General features: G+C 39.8%; 1 pseudogene; it reads left to right on the top strand.

The window, feature by feature from the left end:
• The first annotated feature begins 893 nt into the window (after positions 1-893).
• LOC135768483 (interferon-induced very large GTPase 1-like) lies at positions 894-23,829 on the top strand (annotated as a pseudogene).
• The last annotated feature ends 973 nt before the right edge of the window (positions 23,830-24,802 follow it).

Below are 24,802 nucleotides of genomic sequence, written 5' to 3'. Positions count from 1 at the left end.
TCTCTTTATATTTCTAATATAAGTGTGTATAAATATTAGAAAAAATAAAAAAAACAAAGAGATATAAATGTAATTAATGTCTGAATGAGTTGCAGTAACATCAGATAGTTTCACTTTCATTTTACAGAATCGACTCATGATCAGATCTTTGTGTTAAAGATTTAGTTAAGTGTCAGAAGAAGAGCTGTGTGATGTGTTATGATTATTTTTACTTTACAAGTGTAACAAACACAGAACATAAACATAATGCATTAAGAGTTAATGAACAAATTCTGCATTAAGAGATAAAAGTTTGGTTAAACTTTACTGTAAATAAATCATAATGCACTAAGATCTTTATTTATTCTTACTTAAATATGAAGTAATTTACTGTATTATTGTTTATTAAAATGATTAGACCCTTAGGTTATCATCAGGTTACATTCTCATAAGTTCTCTATGGGGTGTCATTGTATTGAATGTATATCAGATATGAAGGTCTGCTCACACAGAGAGTTCTTCAGGTTAAGATCTTAAAGTTATCCTATGACTGATCTGTAAAAAGTAAAAGTTGAATCAACTTTTACAATTACTGCAATTATTAACACCTAAAAAATTAAACATTTTCACATTTAAAAAAAAATAATAATAATAATAAATAAATAAATTAAAATTGCAGGTGTTACCCATTGAAGTAATTTGTAGGCGTTGATCCAACTTTGACATTTGAAAGTGTACTTTGTCCAGTTTATGTTTCTTTATGTATTACATTGGCGTGTCAAACAAACAACTGCTCAGACAAATTTAAGAAATCTAATACAGTGTAATGTATACAGATGTTCACTTTGAAATCAAATCTCTTGAGCTGTTTAATGAAACTTTAATATTTTAAACTTCAAAAGATTTAAGCAGAAGAAAAACAAATGTTTGGTGTGATGATGTTTATCTGTGGCTAGAAGAAGATAATGTGAAAATAAAATAAAGAAATGGGATCATGTCCACCACTGACAGCACAGGTGAGATACACAGATAATGTTGATGTTTCTCACTGTTATGAATATCAGAGTTATAATATAAATTAATATAAATGTAATGTTTTTGTTTACTGCAGTGTCTGTTGTTCACAATCCTGCTCGCAGGAGAAAAAACAGCAAAGAAAAAGATCCTCCTAACAGTAAGTCTTTACATACAGAAACATGTTACAGATGATGTTGTGTTGTGTCAGTGTTTGATGTTGAGGATTGTAAATATTAAATGTGTGATTCTTGTCTATAGTGAGAATTATTTTGCTGGGTAAAGATGTGTCAACAAACAGTCGAGTGGGAAACTTTATGTTGGGAAGATCAGCGTTTGATAGTGAAGCTCCTCCAGATGATCATCAGATTGAGAGAGTCAGAGGAAAAGACATGATGATCATCAACTGTCCTCATCTGCTCCAGCTGAACCTCTCATATCATCAGATCATACAGACAGTGAGAGAGTGTGTGGATCTGTCTCATCCAGGACCTCATCTCATCCTTCTCATCTTTAAACCTGATGACTGTTCAAGAGAAGATCAACAGCGTCTGGAGATAATCCTCAACTATTTCTCTGATAGTGTTTATCAACACACACTGGTGCTGACAACACACGACTCACACAGTGTTCATCAGACTGAAGTCAATGACAACATAAAGAAAATCATTAAAAAATCCTTTAACAGACATTACAGACTGAAGAAAAACTGCACTGCTGCTCATCTTATTGAGACTTTTAGAGACATTATCAAATCAAATGATGGTTGTTATCTGATCTGTGATGTTTATGAAGATGCACAGAGTTTCATAGGGAAACAGCAGACAGATGAAAGAGGTGAGTGTGAACATACAGGATTTACATTTACATTTAGTAATTTAGCAGATGATTTTGTCCAAAGCGACTTACAAATGTGGCAAACAATAGCAGCAATTATAGCAACACAAGAACAGCAATACATAAGTGCACTAAAACTAGTCTCATCAAGTCTAACACAGTATACATAGCCAAAGGTTAGTTAATAAAACAATGTCACAGAAAATGTCCAGATAAAGATGGGAAAATAGAAAAGGAGATTAAGCTCTGAATTAGTAATTGAGGTGTTGGCAGAAGAGACGGGTTTTTAGTTGATTCTTAAAGACAGCTACAACGTCAGCAGATTGTGTCGCAACTGGCAGATCATTCCACAGATGTGGAACAGCTCCTGAGAAGGTATGCAATAGTGATTTTTTTCCTTTTTGGGACGGCACCACAAGCTGTCGCTCTGTGGTAGAGCGCAGGGATCTAGAGGATACAGATGTCTGTATAAGTGAGTGAAGGTAGCGGGGCATTAATAGTCTAGTCTGGACAGGACAAGAGCCTGAACTAGGACTTGCGTAGCATGCTCATTTATGAAAGGTCTAATTTTCCTAATATTGTAGAGAATAAATCTACAAGTGCAGGCGGTGCTGTTAACAATCTCCAAGAATCTTAGTTGATAAACACTCCCAATTTTCTGGCTGTCTTGGAAGGCGTGATGGTCGCGTGGAGTTGTGTGTTGTGTGAAAGCCATGTTTCTCAATGACAGAACCCAGGGATGTCATGTATATCGAAAAGAGCACTGGTCCAAGCACTGAGTCTTGAGGTACCCCGGTATTGAAATGATTTGGATGTTACCCTTGCCTGCCTTAGGGCTTTAATTACTGAGAGCAGTGCAGTCTCGGTGGAGTGACTGCTCTTGAAAACAGACTGATTGCTGTCCAGGAGGATATTTTGAGTGAAAAAGGAGGAGAGCAGGTCAAAAACCATACCCTTGTTTTGGTAGTCTTGGGAATAAAGGAAAGGAGAGATACGGGTCTGTAGTTTTCTAACATTGCAGGGTTAAGTGTGGGTCCAGTCCTCTTTAAAAGCTGCGGGTAATGTAGCAGTGGAAAGAGATGAGTTGATAATGTGGGTGAGAGCAGGGATAACGGATGGAGACATGGTCTGAAGGAGATGGATGGGTATGGGATCTCGCAGGAAGGTAGTCAGATGTTTAGAAGCAAAAACCATGAAAACATCCACTTCAGATAGGAGAGCGAAAGAGGGGAGTGAGCATGCATCAGGGGTTTAAGCATGTGCAAGAGGTGGCGGGGGGCCATTAAGTCAGCCATTAAGTCAGATGAAGGTGGGGGGACAGACAGAGAAGAGCAGGGAAGATCTGAAAGAGAGCACGAAAGTCAGGTGAGCTGTTGATTTTTGAGTGATAGTACTGAGTTTTAGCAGATGCGTCATCTGTGGAGAAAGAGGCCAGAAGAGACTGATAGAGATTGGCGCCACTTCCTCTCTGCAGGCCTTAATCTGGAGGGATGCTCACAGAGAACCTCAGATAGCCAAGGGGCAGATGGTGTGGCCTGGGCTGGTCCAGATGTCAGAGGGTATAAGATGTCTAAGCAAGATGTAAGTGTGGAGTATAGTGTTGGTGGCGTTGTTTGTATCTAGTAGAGAGAGTTGTTTGGGGGAGCATGGAAGAGACCACAGAGGATAAGCGGGAGGGAAGGAGCGTGCATAGGTTGTGCCGGAACGTGAACCTCTCATATCATCAGATCATACAGACAGTGAGAGAGTGTGTGGATCTGTCTCATCCAGGACCTCATGTCATTCTTCTGATCTTAAACATGATGAGTGTTCAGGAGAAGATCAAGAGTGAGAAGGAAGTGAACAGATGTGTTCAGCGGGGTGACTTGGGTGTGAAGACTGGAACAGCAGCGTGTGTAGATAAGATCCAAAACATTAGCAGACCTGTGGGATGGTGAAGTGGGGACTGACTTGAGGTCAAATGATGCAGTCAGGGTGTTACAGTCAGCTGCCTGTGATTTCTCAAGGTGGATGTTGAAGTCACCAAGTACAACTAACAGAGTACCATCTTCTGGGAATGAAGACAGAAGTAAATCAAACTCCTCCAAGATGTGTCCAAGGTGACCTGGGGAGCGATAGATAACTAGAAAATGGATTTTAGTAGGGTGGATGATAGTAACAACATGCGACATGAAAGAGCTTAATCACATGAGGGTGTGAGCTGTTGGAATTTCCAGTCTTTTGGAATGAGCAGACCGGTCCCTACACCCGTCCCTGTAGTGTGAGGACTGTGGGAGAAAGTGTAATTGTTGGAGAGGGCAACTGGAGTGGCAGTGTCCTATGGTTTGATCCAGGTCTCAGTAAGTGCTAGAACAAAAACAAACTGAATGTGAAGCAATAGCAGAAATGAAATCTGCTTTGATTACAGCAGATTGGCAGTTCTACCATAAAGACTCAGAAGGCAAGTGAACGTTTGGATGAAATTTATTCCATGTTGAATTAAAAGACAGAAATTCAAATCAGACTCAATTAAATGGATGCTTGAGTCTCGTATAGATTATTTTGGCGTATGCCCCGCCTTTCGTCCGGGTCTAGCTGTAGTCCGGCAGATCCTGCCTGATGTTGAAGGCAGGGGCGGAGCCTACCCCCGGACAAAAGAACAGGGAACAACCTGGTGGTGGTGGGGAGGATGGAGGCGAACTTCAGCTACGACACCTACGGGCAGCAGGAGAGAGTGTTAGTTCAGCGTTTAAATAGTCGGCATTGAGCTGTGATTGGCAAGCCGATTTTATGAATGAATGACGTGGTATTAGAGTCTTCCTGGTAGAACTTACGCTGACGCTTTCATTTCTACCATAAAGACTCAGAAGGCAAGTGAACGTTTGGATGACATTTATTCCATGTTGAATTAAAAGACAGAAATTCAAATCAGACTCAATTAAATGGATGCTTGAGTCTCGTATAGATTATTTTGGCGTATGCCCCGCCTTTCGTCCGGGTCTAGCTGTAGTCCGGCAGATCCTGCCTGATGTTGAAGGCAGGGGCGGAGCCTACCCCCAAAAGTGAAATAGATCAACTGGCTTGATTGCTAGGAAATCGAAGAGATATCAATCCTGAAACAAGAGAAAATGTTAAGAAGGAATCAGACTTCTTAAGCTATAAAAGCTATTTATTGGAACCCCCCCCAAAAATTAAGCCACGATAGGCATAGGCATTCACTTTAATGTCTGATTCACACAAAAGGAATAGGATAAGAATTACAAAATGCTTCGTCGTAAAGTGCCACAGTAGGCTATACGTGGATAGGTAGCCCCGATAGGCAATATATGTAACGCCACGATAGGCCACGTCAATCGATAGCCCCGATAGGCGATGTGTAAAGCCACGATAGGCCACGTCGATCGATAGCCCCGATAGGCGATGTGTAAAGCCACGATTGGCCTCGTCGATCGATAGCCCCGATAGGCGATGTGTAAAACCACGATTGGCCACGTCGATCGATAGCCCCAATAGGCGATGTGTAAAGCCACGATTGGCCACGTCGATCGATAGCCCCGATAGGCGATGTGTAAAGCCACGATTGGCCACGTCGATCGCTAGCCTCGATAGGCGATGTGTAAAGCCACGATTGGCCACGTCGATCGATAGCCTCGATAGGCGATGTGTAAAGCCACCATTGGCCACGTCGATCGATAGCCTCGATAGGCGATGTGTAAAGCCACCATTGGCCACGTCGATCGATAGGCGATATGTAAAGCCACGTCGATCGATAGCCCCGATAGGCGATGTGTAAAGCCACGATAGGCCACGCTGATCGATAGCCCCGATAGGCGATGTGTAAAGCCACGATAGGCCATGTTGATCGATAGCCCCGATAGGCGAGAAGGCCGTGGAGAACACTTACAGGGCAACGTTTTGCAATTTAGTGTGAAGACCGTGAAGGCACAGATACGGGGCAATGATATGCCAAATAGCGATAAAGGCAGCGGAGGGTAAATGCGGGGCAATGATATGCTGTATGCGACAAAGCCTGTTACAGGGCAACGACTTCCCATGTAGCGTGAAGACCGCGAAGGCAATGATGCGGGGCAACGATATGCCGACTCATAATAAAGGCTGTGGAGGATAGATGCGGGGCAACATATGCAATGTAATAAGTCGGTTGTGGTATCCATGACACAATGTAACCATATGCAAAGTAACGAGGAGGCCGTGATACAGATAAACCATAAGTTACATGGCGAAAAACGAGCGGGAGCCCATGATAAGGCAATGATATGCTGATTAGCGAGAAGGCCATGATACAAGTCAACAGTTTGCAGTATAGCAGACGACTGTGAATGCTGGATATAGGGCAATGATAGGCCACGCAGCAAGGAGGTCACGAGAGCCATGCAATGGGGCAACAATATACCCTATAGTGAGAAAGGCTGCGAATGCCATGTCGGAGGCTGTGAATGCCATGTCGGAGGCTGTGATGAAAAGCAACAATATTCCGATAAAGCACGCTATGCCACAGATTAATTTAGCGAGAAATGAGACATGGTTGAGTAACCTACACCACCACCAGTATATGCTTGATCATACCGTGATCATTATGCAGCTTAAAACTATAGAAAACTGATGAAACTTTGCATTTCAAGTGTATTAACTTTTCGAAGTATTTATGTAGTAAAAGATGGGATTTTGGCTATGGCTTTGAATTGCAACCATAATAATGGCAGAAAAATTACCTAGGAAAACAGAATCATAACAATTAACATGAAGAATTTATGGTTTTTGAATTTTAAGATTAATAATTATAGACTAGAAAGGTTAGTAAAATGGAAGTAAATTAATCTAAGCTGTATAAACTAAATCTGAACGGACAATACGCAATTGAATGCTTAAGTGTCTTGACTGAAGTGTTATTAACATCTTGAAACTAGAAGGTGCGGGATCAGGTTATGTCAATAGACCATATTATCAATGATAGCCGACGCCATCAATTGCCCTTCTCACAGAGAGATTATGATACTACACAGAAAAAACTTCCAGGATTTGTCTGGAATCATTAAATTTTGGGCCATTTATTCTGCCAATGATTTTTCGGAGTCATGCTTACTGTGAAAAGCCGTAAAGACGTGTGATGCATGTAAAGTCCTGCACGTGCTTGTCTTTTTGACGCTTCTGAAGTTTGGCAGTTATTCGGAACTCGTAGTTTTTGGGAGATCATGAGGAGCGCGTGATGCGCTGCTCTGTCATGCATGTGAATGATCTCAGCTTTAGCAGCACGTATAGCGAGGAGCTCCCTGGTCTCTGCTTTAGTCCAGATTGCAGACATCTCATTGTGAATGTTGAGCTGCGTTTAAATTCCAGCGTCGAAGAGCTAAACCATAACATGTTGTGGTGACGCTTGCGCATCGTTTTGCCCTTGTTCACTCTGAATACTTTACGTGTATCTTACGGCAATTTTACTAGGTTTTCTCCATGTAAGCGTTCCCAGATCACTTCCGGGGCATGATTCTGTTGACACGGGACCTTCGAACATTTAAGAGAACATATTTTAGACGATGCTGTGAGTCAGACTTCACCAAAAGTCTTTGACAACATGCAATTGACTTGTTTATCCATTAAAGTTTAACTTAATTATGCTGAACACTTTCACATACCATCCTTACATAACCTGCAGTTGCAACACCAATGTGCATAGCATGATTTGCCTTATGAGAAACTACCTTTTCAATACACGAGTAATGCTTTGACTTCGCTGCACCTGAACTTGTAATGCATGTAGCGTGGACTTCTCGCACTAGGGTGGTTAAAATGCACACTGGGTTTAAAATCAATGAGAGCGAGTTCCATTCCCTGTTACAAGGTAATTTTCAAACCGCTAAGGCATCAGTGATGTGCAACAAAGTTTAAGAGGTTTGCAAACGAAGGTGTTGCCAGCTGCTTAAGCTGGTCGGTCTGGTGACTTGTATTTAAATATATTAAATAGATATGATGAAAATTTTCAAAAAACCCCAAAGCTCAAAATCTAATCACATGACTAGACAGAGCAGACATTCCAATTTACAAAGATACCAGGATTGTAAAAGTCCGTTGAAGATTGAGAAAGTTATGGTATTTTTAATATTAGAAATCAGAGGAAAGTTATATGATGTGTGACCAAAATGCTGCTTATTCACATGTTTTTGCTCATAACTTTCTCATTTTATCAGACATTTTCATGAAATTTTAACAGAAGGTAGAACTTTGTTAGTACTTTCAAATTAAATTATAAACATTTACTGTTTTAGTCAGAATGAGCATCAGACTTTAGTTGGAATGGGCATTGGACCCGTGGTAACCATTATTTTTAGAACGATGCCTGCAGTGGACATTCTGACATGACGTTCACTGTAGTCTATTACAAGAAACGTAATATGCAAATTTTCGCGATTTATTTAAATACAATCTCCTCCATATTACCATGTTTCAGCACCAAGATAAAAAAGATATATTGTGGTCCATCAACGTTTCATTAGTGTCCAGAGTTTAGTGGAAGCATACCGACCGGTTGAAAGTGACACTCATTTATAAACCGTTGCTGTGAACTAAAAACCCCTCCGAGTTGAAAACTAAACATATCAAACGCTTCCGGTGGTCGGACTTGACGTATTTATTGTCGTATTTAGTGAAAACATACAACCTTGCGACGAGGACTGGATATTGCATGAGATGCATTGTAAAAGTGAGACGCATTCTGCCGCGCGGGCAGAAGCAGATTTTACGCGCGTGCCCGCGATGTCAGCATTGCTATATTAAATAAGAGGAAATAAATTGTCACATTCCCAGTACTATCGTGTCGGCAATCTCACGGGCTGCGTTATGATGAGATCTCTGGATAATATCGCCCAACACTAGATCAGAAAAATAATTTTAATGATGTAACTTACCTCACACCAAATTAAAATGACAGTCCATTTAATGCCACAATTCTTATGAAATGCAATAAATTGATTTCAACTGTATAAGTGACAACGGCGTTTCGAACGGCCGTCGGATGAAACAGTGATAATTGTACATTTGACCAACATAACCAGACAAACACTCGCGATTTGCGCAAGAAATGCAAGTTGAGCGTTACGACTGCGTGCTTATTCCGCTGTTAGTATGCCAATGTGGCCTATCGTCAGTGTTGAGCAGCCTGCATAGAGATGTTAACAGTGACATTAACAATGACATTCACAACTAAAATAAGACATCCCGTATATTTGGTCAAAGACTGCAATAACTGACAAATACAATAGGTAACATTTAAGTCCCTTAAATTGGTCGGAACAGGTAGGCAATCGGGAAGGTTGTATAAATTAGACATATTCAGGAAAATTATGTAAAGCAGTGACCTTACCTTGGTTTTTAGGCAGACACATGAAAAATTTACACCATTTTGTCGTTTACGCATTTTACACAATTTGTTTACAACAAACACGTAATTCACTTAGACCGTTGCGTTCGGGTCTTTGACGTTAACTTACTCACGCGTTAATGCCGTGCTGTTAAAACGCGATCGCCTTTCAGGATGAATAATGCCATTTAAAAAAAATAATATATATATACACACATGTTTGCTTTACGGAGCCTTCGCGTGGTGAGTCTCGTTTAGTTGAGAAGACAGAGATATTTTAGTTAGGAAGACATCACCCTTCGGTGTTTACCATGAACCGTAACTCCTCAGGCATTCAATATGATCAGTGACACCTGTTGCGGCCGAAGCTCAGGCAATCATCAGTGACACCTGTGCAAGCGTCCAGTGAGTGAGTTGCTTTGGTCGATTACAGTTTACGTTAAAAAGGACTGCATTGTATTAATCTGTTCATTGAAATGAAACGGCCTCATTCATTGCGTTTTTGTGCCAAATTTGCGAGCTTCCCTAAATAAGGGACTTTGGCAAAGATGAGTTGCGTTCGAAGGGGCTGGTCAAACAACGCCTACCGTAACCTTGTGTTGCAGTCTGTGAGAACGAGTGGCAGATGAAACCGAGTAGCATTTCGTGAATGAAAGATCCTGGGAAAAGGTTAAATTGGCACGAAAACATTGCGGGCCGAGTAAACATACCGAATTCACAAATAAGCAGAGGAAGGGCGAGCGGTTTGACATCCGAATCTGCGTGGTACGTACGAGTAACAATCGCTTCGAAAACGTTTGGTTTGCACTAAGCATCGAGCAATCGAACTTCAGCTACGACACCTACGGGCAGCAGGAGAGAGTGTTAGTTCAGCGTTTAAATAGTCGGCATTGAACTGTGATTGGCAAGCCGATTTTATGAATGAATGACGTGGTATTAGAGTCTTCCTGGTAGAACTTACGCTGACGCTTTCATTTCTACCATAAAGACTCAGAAGGCAAGTGAACGTATGAATGACATTTATTCCATGTTGAATTAAAAGACAGAAATTCAAATCAGACTCAATTAAATGGATGCTTGAGTCTCGTATAAATTATTTTGGCGTATGCCCCGCCTTTCGTCCGGGTCTAGCTGTAGTCCGGCAGATCCTGCCTGATGTTGAAGGCAGGGGCGGAGCCTACCCCCAAAAGTGAAATAGATCAACTGGCTTGATTGCTAGGAAATCGAAGAGATGTCAATCCTGAAACAAGAGAAAATGTTAAGAAGGAATCAGACTTCTTAAGCTATAAAAGCTATTTATTGGAACCCCCCCAAAAATTAAGCCACAATAGGCATAGGCATTCACTTTCATGTCTGATTCACACAAAAGGAATAGGATAAGAATTACAAAATGCTTCGTCGTAAAGTGCCACGGTAGGCTATACGTGGATAGGTAGCCCCGATAGGCAATATATGTAACGCCACGATAGGCCACGTCAATCGATAGCCCCGATAGGCGATGTGTAAAGCCACGATTGGCCACGTCGATCGATAGCCCCGATAGGCGATGTGTAAAGCCACGATTGGCCACGTCGATCGATAGCCCCGATAGGCGATGTGTAAAGCCACGATTGGCCACGTCGATCGATAGCCCCGATAGGCGATGTGTAAAGCCACCATTGGCCACGTCGATCGATAGCCCCGATAGGCGATGTGTAAAGCCACGATAGGCCACGCTGATCGATAGCCCCGATAGGCGATGTGTAAAGCCACCATTGGCCACGTCGATCGATAGGCGATATGTAAAGCTACGTCGATCGATAGCCCCGATAGGCGATGTGTAAAGCCACGATAGGCCATGTTGATCGATAGCCCCGATAGGCGAGAAGGCCGTGGAGAACACTTACAGGGCAACGTTTTGCAATTTAGTGTGAAGACCGTGAAGGCACAGATACGGGGCAATGATATGCCAAATAGCGATAAAGGCAGCGGAGGGTAAATGCGGGGCAATGATATGCTGTATGCGACAAAGCCTGTTACAGGGCAACGACTTCCCATGTAGCGTGAAGACCGCGAAGGCAATGATGCGGGGCAACGATATGCCGACTCATTATAAAGGCTGTGGAGGATAGATGCGGGGCAACATATGGAATGTAATAAGTCGGTTGTGGTATCCATGACACAATGTAACCATATGCAAAGTAACGAGGAGGCCGTGATACAGATAAACCATAAGTTACATGGCGAAAAACGAGCGGGAGCCCATGATAAGGCAATGATATGCTGATTAGCGAGAAGGCCATGATACAAGTCAACAGTTTGCAGTATAGCAGACGACTGTGAATGCTGGATATAGGGCAATGATAGGCCACGCAGCAAGGAGGTCACGAGAGCCATGCAATGGGGCAACAATATACCCTATAGTGAGAAAGGCTGCGAATGCCATGTCGGAGGCTGTGAATGCCATGTCGGAGGCTGTGATGAAAAGCAACAATATTCCGATAAAGCACGCTATGCCACAGATTAATTTAGCGAGAAATGAGACATGGTTGAGTAACCTACACCACCACCAGTATATGCTTGATCATACCGTGATCATTATGCAGCTTAAAACTATAGAAAACTGATGAAACTTTGCATTTCAAGTGTATTAACTTTTCGAAGTATTTATGTAGTAAAAGATAGGATTTTGGCTATGGCTTTGAATTGCAAGCATAATAATGGCAGAAAAATTACCTAGGAAAACAGAATCATAACAATTAACATGAAACTGATCGAGAAAGAATTTATGGTTTTTGAATTAAGATTAATAATTATAGACTAGAAAGGTTAGTAAAATGGAAGTAAATTAATCTAAGCTGTATAAACTAAATCTGAACGGACAATACGCAATTGAATGCTTAGTGTCTTGACTGAAGTGTTATTAACATCTTGAAACTAGAAGGTGCGGGATCAGGTTATGTCAATAGACCATATTATCAATGATAGCCGACGCCATCAATTGCCCTTCTCACAGAGAGATTATGATACTACACAGAAAAAACTTCCAGGATTTGTCTGGAATCATTAAATTTTGGGCCATTTATTCTGCCAATGATTTTTCGGAGTCATGCTTACTGTGAAAAGCCGTAAAGACGTGTGATGCATGTAAAGTCCTGCACGTGCTTGTCTTTTCGACGCTTCTGAAGTTTGGCAGTTATTCGGAACTCGTAGTTTTTGGGAGATCATGAGGAGCGCGTGATGCGCTGCTCTGTCATGCATGTGAATGATCTCAGCTTTAGCAGCACGTATAGCGAGGAGCTCCCTGGTCTCTGCTTTAGTCCAGATTGCAGACATCTCATTGTGAATGTTGAGCTGCGTTTAAATTCCAGCATCGAAGAGCTAAACCATAACTTGTTGTGGTGACGCTTGCGCATCGTTTTGCCCTTGTTCACTCTGAATACCTTACGTGTATCTTACGGCAATTTTACTAGGTTTTCTCCATGTAAGCGTTCCCAGATCACTTCCGGGGCATGATTCTGTTGACACGGGGACCTTCGAACATTTAAGAGAACATATTTTAGACGATGCTGTGAGTCAGACTTCACCAAAAGTCTTTGACAACATGCAATTGACTTGTTTATCCATTAAAGTTTAACTTAATTATGCTGAACACTTTCACATACCATCCTTACATAACCTGCAGTTGCAACACCAATGTGCATAGCATGATTTGCCTTATGAGAAACTACCTTTTCAATACACGAGTAATGCTTTGACTTCGCTGCACCTGAACTTGTAATGCATGTAGCGTGGACTTCTCGCACTACAGTGGTTAAAATGCACACTGGGTTTAAAATCAATGAGAGCGAGTTCCATTCCCTGTTACAAGGTAATTTTCAAACCGCTAAGGCATCAGTGATGTGCAACAAAGTTTAAGAGGTTTGCAAACGAAGGTGTTGCCAGCTGCTTAAGCTGGTCGGTCTGGTGACTTGCATTTAAATATATTAAATAGATATGATGAAAATTTTCAAAAAACCCCAAAGCTCAAAATCTATCACACGACTAGACAGAGCAGACATTCCAATTTACAAAGATACCAGGATTGTAAAAGTCCGTTGAAGATTGAGAAAGTTATGGTATTTTTAATATTAGAAATCAGAGGAAAGTTATATGATGTGTGACCAAAATGCTGCTTATTCACATGTTTTTGCTTATAACTTTCTCATTTTATCAGACATTTTCATGAAATTTTAACAGAAGGTAGAACTTTGTTAGTACTTTCAAATTAAATTATAAACATTTACTGTTTTAGTCAGAGTGGGCATCAGACTTTAGTTGGAATGGGCATCGGACCCGTGGTAACCATTATTTTTAGAACGATGCCTGCAGTGGACATTCTGACATGACGTTCACTGTAGTCTATTACAAGAAATGTAATATGCACATTTTCGCGATTTATTTAAATACAATCTCCTCCATATTACCATGTTTCAGCACCAAGATAAAAGATATATTGTGGTCCATCAACGTTTCATTAGTGTCCAGAGTTTAGTGGAAGCATACCGACCGGTTGAAAGTGACACTCATTTATAAACCGTTGCTGTGAACTAAAAACACCTCCGAGTTGAAAACTAAACATATCAAACGCTTCCGGTGGTCGGACTTGACGTATTTATTGTCGTATTTAGTGAAAACATACAACCTTGCGACGAGGACTGGATATTGCATGAGATGCATTGTAAAAGTGAGACGCATTCTGCCGCGCGGGCAGAAGCAGATTTTACGCGCGTGCCCGCGATGTCAGCATTGCTATATTAAATAAGAGGAAATAAATTGTCACATTCCCAGTATATCGTGTCGGCAATCTCACGGGCTGCGTTATGAGGAGATCTCTGGATAATATCGCCCATTCTAGATCAGAAAAATAATTTTAATGATGTAACTTACCTCACACCAAATTAAAATGACAGTGCATTTAATGCCACAATTCTTATGAAATGCAATAAATTGATTTCAACTGTATAAGTGACAACGGCGTTTCGAACGGCCGTCGGATGAAACAGTGATAATTGTACATTTGACCAACATAACCAGACAAACACTCGCGATTTGCGCAAGAAATGCATGTTGAGCGTTACGACTGCGTGCTTATTCCGCTGTTAGTATGCCAATGTGGCCTATCGTCAGTGTTGAGCAGCCTGCATAGAGATGTTAACAGTGACATTAAGAATGACATTCACAACTAAAATAAGACATCCCGTATATTTGGTCAAAGACTGCAATAACTGACAAATACAATAGGTAACATTTAAGTCCCTTAAATTGGTCGGAACAGGTAGGCAATCGGGAAGGTTGTATAAATTAGACATATTCAGGAAAATTATGTAAAGCAGTGACCTTACCTTGGTTTTTAGGCAGACACATGAAAAATTTACACCATTTTGTCGTTTACGCATTTTACACAATTTGTTTACAACAAACACGTAATTCACTTAGACCGTTGCGTTCGGGTCTTTGACGTTAACTTACTCACGCGTTAATGCCGTGCTGTTAAAACGCGATCGCCTTTCAGGATGAATAATGCCATTAAAAAAAATAATATATATATATATATATACACACACATGTTTGCTTTACGGAGCCTTCGCGTGGTGAGTCTCGTTTAGTTGAGAAGACAGAGATATTTTAGTTAGGAAGACATCACCCTTCGGTGTTTACCATGAACCGTAACTCCTCAGGCATTCAATATGATCAGTGACACCTGTTGCGGCCGAAGCTCAGGCAATCATCAGTGACACCTGTGCAAGCGTCCAGTGAGTTGCTTTGGTCGATTACAGTTTACGTTAAACAGGACTGCATTGTATTAATCTGTTCATTGAAATGAAACGGCCTCATTCATTGCGTTTTTGTGCCAAATTTGCGAGCTTCCCTAAATAAGGGACTTTGGCAAAGATGAGTTGCGTTCGAAGGGGCTGGTCAAACAACGCCTACCGTAACCTTGTGTTGCAGTCTGTGAGAACGAGTGGCAGATGAAACCGAGTAGCATTTCGTGAATGAAAGATCCTGGGAAAAGGTTAAATTGGCACGAAAACATTGCGGGCCGAGTAAACATACCGAATTCACAAATAAGCAGAGGAAGGGCGAGCGGTTTGACATCCGATTCTGCGTGGTACGTATGAGTAACAATCGCTTCGAAAACGTTTGGTTTGCACTAAGCATCGAGCAATCGAACTTCAGCTACGACACCTACGGGCAGCAGGAGAGAGTGTTAGTTCAGCGTTTAAATAGTCGGCATTGAGCTGTGATTGGCAAGCCGATTTTATGAATGAATGACGTGGTATTAGAGTCTTCCTGGTAGAACTTACGCTGACGCTTTCATTTCCATAAGCCAACATGAAAAGTAATTGAGGTAGTTGTGGATAGTGAAAGAGTGCAAAGATTATTAGCATTGCGTTGCCGTCCACATGATACAACTGATTTACAAGTTGTAGTGACAGTGGGGATTATAAAGCACATAATCAAAAGAAGTTGGAAATGTACAAGAAAGGAGAAAAAGATAAATATAGAACAAAAAGTTAGTACAAAAAGTGCATTGGAGTCGTGCAGCTAGAGTCTCTGGTCTTACACTCTTAGGTTTCACACGAGGGGGGATGCACGCAAATAAACACAAGAATAAACGCAATTTCAGCATGTGAGACAAAGGTAAACAAGACATTGTTTCTTAGCAATGGGACTGTGCTAAAACTTAAGACTATAAACTAGGGATGCACCGAATCCAGATTTTTTAGGTTCGGCCGAATCCCGAATCCACCGTTTAAGATTCGGCCAAATCCGAAACCGAATACCGAATCCTACTCGCATCCTTATTCCAACACAGTAAAACACATTAATGAAGTAAACAACGTCCACAGCAGTGTATTTTTCATTTTATTTAATTTTAACTGTACATTATGCCAGGATGACAAGTTGGAAAAACTATTTTGACAATAAGCCTATGCATAATGAAAGCGATGCGTTGCGACACGCTCGTTTTTACAATAAGCAAGCAGCTCCGCGCTGAAAACTATATTTAACTTTGAGTGAGAAGCTCCGCTCGTCAATGTTAGTTTTCACACGGCCGTCCAATTACAGTGGAGGAGGCGAGGGACATTACCACAGCAACCAACCGGCTCACAGCTGAAGCATCACAGCTACCAAGCGCTCGGCTGAAAAACAGCTGGCATTTGGCGTCCTCAAGGCGTTTCAGCCGTGTTTAAAAGTTTTGGTGTGTCCAGCCCCTAAGGCTCACCGAAAGAAAAAGCTCATCTCCACGTCAGCACCCGATGTGTGTAATCAACGCCCGCGTGACGTCGACCAGCGTAGCGCAAGCCTAGGGTTCGGTTCGGTGGGAAAAAAATCCCCGTCAAAAAGCCCAGTATTCGGCCGAATCCGAATCCTGGATTCGGTGCATCCCTACTATAAACAAATACACTTACACGTTTCTGTAGACTCCTGTTGATAAACTGCTTCTCCCGATTTATTTACTTAATAATGTTATGATGATTGACCGTTATAACCACAGCACCCATCATACCATAGCTGTAAACAAGATGACAGATATACACATCTATTATATTCACACAACAATGCAGTTTAATTTGATTTGATATCAGACATTGTCTACAAATAACTATAAGACATTTTCCCTTTGATAGATCTTCCAGAGATGAGAGATGATGTGAGGATTGTGCTGCTGGGTAAAACTGGAGTTGGGAAGAGTGCCACAGGAAACACAATCTTAAACAGACAAGCGTTTATATCTGAAGAATCTTTTGAATCAGTGACCAGTGAATGTCAGAAACAAACAGCTGAAATCAACAACAGATTGATCACTGTGATCGACACTCCAGGACTGTTTGATACTGAACGCAGTCATGAAGAGATCAAGAGAGAAATGATGAACTGTATCTCAATGATTCTGCCAGGACCTCATGTGTTTATTATTGTGTTGAGTTTAGCACAACGTTTCACTGAAGAGGAGTCAACATTAGTGAAGATCATTCAAGAGATGTTTGGTGAAAACTCTTTAATGTTCACCATGGTGCTCTTCACAAGAGGAGATCAACTGAGAAACAAAACTATTGATCAGTGTTTAGGAAAACCTGGATCTGTGATTAGAAATCTGCTAGAAGAGTGTGGAAACAGATATCATGTGTTCAATAATAATCTGACTGAAGATCAAACACAAGTTTCTCTTCTACTGGAGAAAATAGATGACATGGTGAAAGCAAACGGAGGAAGTTACTACTCATCTAAGATATTCAGAGAGATGGAACGAGAAAAACAACAACAACAAATAAAGAAACTGATGGAGAGAATTGAAGAATTGAGCCAAGAGAAAGAGAAGCAGGAGAGACAGATAAGAGATGAGATGAGAAAAGAACGAGGCACATTAAAAAATGAAATAGATGAACTGAAGAAAGAAAATAAAGATCTCCTGATGAAATATGAGACACAAACAGACACACTGATGAATATAATAGAGAATCATGAGAGAGAGAGAAAGAGAAGAGAAGATGAGTTTAGAGAGAGAGAAGAGAGATATAAAAGAGAAATACAAGAGAAAGAGGAGCAAGAGAGACAGATGAGAAAAGAAAGAGAGGAACATGAGAGACAAAGACAAGAGGAGAGACAGAGGAGAGGAGAAGATGAGAAAGAGAAACAGATTTGCGTTGAACAGTGTGAGAGACTCAAGAATGAAATAAATGAAATCATTAAAGAGAAAGAGAGAATAGAAACAGAGAAAGAAGATCATCAGCTGAGACATGAAGAAGAAATAAAGAGGTTAAGAGACCACATAGATGAAGAAAAACTGAATCAAGACAAAGAGAAGAAGAAAAGAGAGGAAGAATTCAGACAAAGAGAAGAAGAATACAAGAAAGAAATAAAAGAGAAAGATGAACATGTGAGAAGGAAGAGAGATGAGATAAGAAGAGAACGAGAGAAATGTGAGAAGCAAAGACGAGAGGAGAGACAGAGAAGAGAGGAAGATGAGAAAGAGAAACAGATCTATGTTGAACAGTGTGAGAAACTCAAGAGTGAAATGAATGAAATCATGAAAGAGAAAGAAAGAATAGAAAGAGAGAAAGAAAGAATAGAAAGAGAGAAAGATGTTCAACTAGAAGAGTTTAAGAAGAGAATACAGGAGGAGAGAAACATGAGAGAAGAACAAGAAAAGATCTTTAAAGATAAAATGAAACTCATGAAAGAAGAGAATGAAGAGATGAAGAAGATCTGCTCTCAGTCACTACAGGTGAGATATTTAAAGACTCGTGTTTCATTGATGTTTATAATCCTCAATAATCTTCATTCTGCATTTTGTGATGTCACATACAGACATGGTGTGTAGAGTTGAACCAATATTCACATTTACAGAATCATGTTTTGCATCACAAACACATTTGGCATGGTGCCATCATACTTTTTTCTGCGTACCGCGTGTGCATATTCAGAACAACATTTTTGCTAGAAACATTACACATTTATTTATAGTTTTCTGTTTTTAATGTTCATGTTTACACCTGACAAACAGCTAAATACTTTCACTGCATTCATATTATTTAATCATCTCACGGTCACAATCACATCTTTAAAGAAACATTTCAGATCTGAGAAACCTTGAAATAAAACTGACTGAATAAGAGTGAATGAGATTTAGACATTATTACACTCTATATACTGATTCTTAATGATAGATTAATTGTGGAATAATAATAAAGAATCAAACAATAAAACAAAAAATGTACAAACATTACAACAAAATTAACATAAGAATCAGATGAACTGAAAAACTACATGACAGAAATTAACAATAAGTTGATTGAGTGTATAAGTTTATGTCTGCTCTTATAATTAATATTCATTATTAAATGATTATTTACACTACAGAAGTTCAGAAAAAATGACACTGATTATAAACATTGTTTTATTGTTTTGTCTATTAAATAAGGACTTCGAAACAACAGAAGTCAAACCAGATTAACATCTACAACAAGATAAGACTGAACAAATACAACATCTGTTTCAGAAGCTTCATCTTACAGACAAACACCAGAATAAACTGAGAGCTTCAGATGTTCTTCAGATATCTACACATTCATTTCAGTCTCATGAGTCTTGTGATAAAGAAGAGCTGGTGAAGATTTATCTACAGAAACTACTGATGATGAACTACACAGCAAGATACATTACAACTAAAGACACCAATGAACAACATCACACACAACAAACAGACGATGACTTACTTGAGGAGGAGGATATTTTTGAAGAAATGTCTTTGTCTAGTAGAGGAACAAGTAAACCAGACCCAGTTCACCCAATGGATGTTCAGATGTCTGTGTTTCATTGTGCTGATAGTTTCCTAAAGCAGCTGATGGTCACTAAACTCTCACAGTGTCAGTTTGCTCTTCCTCTTCTTGTTCCTCATCCATTCACACAACAGATTGAGTTTCCTCTCTGGACATTCAGACAAATCAACAAGAGCTTGAAGATAAGAAATACTAACAATGACATCATCAGTAAAGAAGAGCCGGTGTACAAAGCAGAAACTCCAATGGTGTTGTCTTCAGGTTTGGTTCTGTGTCTTCATCCAAGTCTAAGCTGATGAACAATCTGATCAATGAGAAGCACAACACGTTCTTCCACAGAAACTGTCCAGGCAGCAGCAGAACCAGACTACTGATGGATGGAGTGGTGGAGATCGCCTGGTTCTGTCCATCTGGAAAAAGCACAGATAAATTTACTGACTGTGTTGCCTTCTGTAATCTTCATGGTGATGGAGGAGTCCATGAGAAACAACTGCAGATTCTGACTCAGATGTCTTCAGTCAATGTTGTTCTCCTACCAAAACTTGACAATAATGACAAAAACATGATTAAGATTCAAAACCTGTACAGAGACAAAAAGCCACTTATTTGGCTTTTTACTGAGGATGAATCTGTTGTTACTAAGATGAGGGTAGGAAAATATAAAATTGGTTTGAAAGACAGAAATCAGTCAGAAGTATCTGAAGAACTCAGAAGAGCTATAAATTATTGTCTCTCATCTTCAGCATCAGCTTCCATGTTCAGACTTTCAGATTTGTCCAAACACTCAGATATCAGAGTAGATGAGGAAGATGATGAAGACTGCAGGAGAGGAAGAGAAGCAGCACAGCAGATGATGAGTTTACTGAAGAAGAAAGATCTGAGAGAAATCAAAAAAACATTTCTGCCCTGTCAGGGGAAACTCTGGCATCAGTGGTGTCAAAAGAACAAAGAACTTCATCGAACTCAAAGGAAAGACATGGAACAAATAAGCAGAAAACAAACAGAAATGAAGAAAATTCGTGAACAGCAACAGAAATCTCACATAAGTGACTTTGTAAAGTTTTTTACAACACAAATGAAATTAACTGTTAAAAGGATGTTTTTCCTCAAATGGCTCAGAATCCTCCTGAATGATTTAACCTCAGCTGATCTTTCTGCTCTACATCACATATGTAATGACAAGTGGTCAACATTTTTAAAACTTAAATACAAAAATAAAGCTGAACAACTCAAAGCTGAACAAACAGAACTTGAGCGAATATCTGAAGAACTTAAAGAATCAACCTTTGGCTTGGAGCACATCATGAGAGAGATCAGTCAGATTTATGAATCATGTTCATCTGTGCAGAAGAATAAGCCAGATCTTCAGTTTAATTTCTCTTCTCTCCCGAGTCTTGCAGCAGAGATGATGATCTGTGGATTTCCACTGGAGCTGATGGATGGAGATGCTGCTCATGTTCCTCTGATTTGGATCACTGCTGTTCTAGATAAACTCATACAGAAACTGGGAGACCAGAGAGTCTTTGTGCTGTCAGTTTTAGGACTTCAGAGCTCTGGGAAATCCACCATGTTGAATGCCATGTTTGGACTTCAGTTTGCAGTCAGTGCTGGACGATGTACCAGAGGAGCTTTCATGCAGCTGATCAGATTATCAGAGGAGATGAAAGATCAGATGAAGTTTGATTATATTCTGGTTGTTCATACTGAGGGTCTTCGGGCTCTAGAACTGTCTGGAAGATCCACAAGACATCATGGTAATGAACTGGCCACATTTATTGTTGGTCTTGGTAATCTGACATTAATCAACATCTTTGGAGAAAACCCAGCTGAGATGCAGTATATTCTTCAGATTGTTGTTCAGGCCTTTCTGAGGATGAAGAAGGTCAATCTGAATCCCAGCTGTATGTTTGTACATCAGAACGTTTCAGACGTCACAGCTGGAGAGAAAAACATGGAAGGAAGAAGACGACTGCAGGAGAAACTGGATGAGATGACAAAACTCGCTGCTAAAGAGGAAGTCTGCGATGCTAAATGTTTCAGTGATGTCATTAGGTTTGCTGTACAGAATGATGTGAAGTATTTTTCACAGCTGTGGGAGGGAAGCCCACCAATGGCACCACCAAACCCAAACTACTGTGAGAATATTCAAGAACTAAAGGAAAATATTATTTCCAATGCATCAAAATCACATGGTAGGAGTCTGACACACCTGCGTGATCAAATAAAAAATCTCTGGGAGGCTTTACTGAATGAACAATTTGTGTTCAGCTTTAAAAATTCTCTGGAGATTTCAGCATACAGAAGACTGGAGACAGAATACAGCAAGTGGACCTGGACTCTACGCAGTGCCATGATGGAAATTGAGAACAAACTACAAAACAAAATAGAAAATGAAGCAATTTATGAGACTGAGGAAAGAGATCTTCAGAAAGAACTGAAGGAGAAACTGAAGAAGTGAAAAACTCAATGTCAGATTTCTTTGAGAAAGACGCAGATAAAGATATACTGATTCAGTGGAAAGCATCTTTTGAGATAAAAACCAAAGATGTTCAGGAAAGCATTGTGAAAGAAACAAAGAGAAAACTGAATGATTTTCTTCAGAGAGATCTGAAAAGAAAGATAGATGCTCAGAGGATACAACATGAAAACACTCTTTTAGAAAAGAGTAAAGAACTTGCATTAAAACTCAAACACAAAACAAATAATAAAGATATACTGAAGAGAGAGTTTGATGTGTTTTGGAAGGAGTGTGTAAAGAAAATCTCCACAGATACTCCACCAATCAAAGACATTGACATACTGAGAGATGTGAAAGAGATCCTCAGTGACATTTATGAAAGTCTCTCTGTAGACACCAGGAACATATGTGATATTTTTACTGTGCAGAGTTATTCAGATTATGTACAGATAAAGAAATGCAGTGGATTTACAAAATGTGTTAATTTCTTTAAAATTGACAGACAGAATTTACGAACCTTGGTCACTGACATTGATTATAAGATACACAGAACAATATGGTCATTTAATATTTCAAAGATGGGCTACAACATCAGCTACATTCAACAACTCACAGAGTACATAAAGAGAAGAATAACAGAATATGAGGAAGGAGCAGTGAATTATGTGTTCAAGAAGGAATTCTTCATAGATTTGGTATTTTCTATATTTCAGAGAGCAGAAAAGACATTCACTGACCAACACAGAATGTTCAGAGAAGTCAATGATCCTGTTCTCTATCTGGAGAAGAAGAGAGGAGAATACTTTAGTATTTTTCAGAAATACTGTCAAGGAGCAACATCAGCTGTTATTTTTGGTGAGGAGATCTGTCAAAAACTAAAAGAACTCATTGAACAGAGTGTCTATAAACAGACTGCCAGAGATTTAGCAGCTGAAATAAAACTAAACTGTCCATCACTAAATGGAAACAGATCAAATCTGGAGAAACACATCTTGAAGAGACTGACAGAAGAGGATAACTTTGATAAATACATGAATTACATTCATAATCCCAGAGATCACTTGAAGAGTTTCATCATAGATGAAGTCCATCAGTACATCAGTGATCAGTTCAGTATCAGAGTTCAACCCAAGATGAATCAGAACATTGAAGTCCTGCAGCAGAAGATCCTGACAGCAGCTCATGAATCTACTGAAGATGTTCAAATGAAGAGTGGAGATGTTGATTTGTGGTTGAAGTTTTTCACACAGAAGCTCTCAGATGTTCTGATATTCTCTATGAAGGACTTCAGAGGCCTCCAACATGATTATGTTCATGATTATAAAATTGTGGAAGATGTGATAAGGAAAGAACTTCATCCTATAATATCTGACATCAGCAGAGAGTTCCGCACAGATACATTTAATAAAAAACTGGATCTCAACAACAGAACAGATCAGATTCTGATTAATCATTTCTGTCGGTGCTGTTGGGTTCAGTGTCCGTTTTGTAAAGCCATCTGCACCAACAAAATACAAGACCATGATGGAAATCACAGTGCTCACTTCCACAGAGTGACTGGAGTTAATGGATTCTATAATGAAGATACACAGAATCTCTGTACAGATTTTTGCTCAACTGTAGTCAGAAGTTCAAAAAGTTTCAAATTATCAGATCTGTGGAATCCATTTAAAATACAAAGAATAACAGAAGAGGTTTATGCTGACTAGAGCATCACCCCTGACTTCTCTAATATGCCTTACTGGAAGTGGTTTGTGTGCAGATTTCAGAAAGATCTGGAAATATACTATAAGAAAACATTTCAGGGAAAAGGAGAGATTCCAGATGAATGGATGCAATACACAAAGCAGGATGCTATTGAGAGTCTCGATAAATACATCTAATGAAGCACCTGTGTCAAATATATGTGACTGAATCACAACAAACTAAATTCAAATTGCATTTAAACTTCAGGATTTTGCTCTTTTGGTGTAATCTTAGAGATTAATGTGGAAGAGCACTGCATTATCATCATCTGTACTGTAAACATTTATTGTAATTATAAGTGAACAGTGCTACAGTAAAACCTCGGGTAACACTTTATTTTACGGTGTCTTTGTTACACATGACACATGTAATTATTATAGTAATAACAGTTAATTATGCATAATTACATGCAACTTATCCTAAACCAAACCCTAATCCTAACCCCAACCCCAGTGGTGTAGTGGTGTCTGGAGAAGTGGATGTATACTCTAAATGTATGCCCCCAGTAGAAGAGGGTATACTCTTAATGTATGCCCCCAGTAGAAGTGGGTATACCCCATGCCATCAAATAAAGAGGTGGGAATACTCCGTATACCTGCAGATACCCTGCACTACAGCACTGCCCAACCCTACAGTATAGTAAGTACATGTTGTTGATGATTATTACTTAGTACTTAACCCTCTGGGGTCCGACCATTTTGGGACACTGTCAGAGGTTGTGACATGCTCTTACATTTGGTCTTTTTTCAGTTGCTTTAAAACATAATAATGGCAAGTGTCTCATACCACTTTGTTCAGCACAAACTGGGCTAAAATATTATATGAGCTACATGTATGTACATGTTTGTATTTTTGAGAGAAAAAGGTTTATGCGTGGTTTTTAAAAAAGCAAAATTTTGAAGTCACTACTAAACATGTTTTAAGAAGACTTTCCTAAACAGAATCTAGTAGTCTAGAGTTATTTCTTTAAAATGATGTGGAAATCATTCCGCTTACTCATTCACATAAACCAATATATTGATTTAGAAATTGTAAGACACTTTTTGTTTAGAGGGGCCGTATGCGAGAAGGATTGATTGACAGCTGAGCAACAAAAGACTCGTATAATGA

The sequence above is a fragment of the Paramisgurnus dabryanus genome, chromosome 3 (assembly GCF_030506205.2).
Source record: "Paramisgurnus dabryanus chromosome 3, PD_genome_1.1, whole genome shotgun sequence".
Lineage (NCBI taxonomy): Eukaryota > Metazoa > Chordata > Actinopteri > Cypriniformes > Cobitidae > Paramisgurnus > Paramisgurnus dabryanus.
Note: the sequence above shows the minus strand (reverse complement) of the source record. Positions and strands in the feature narration are given on the sequence as shown.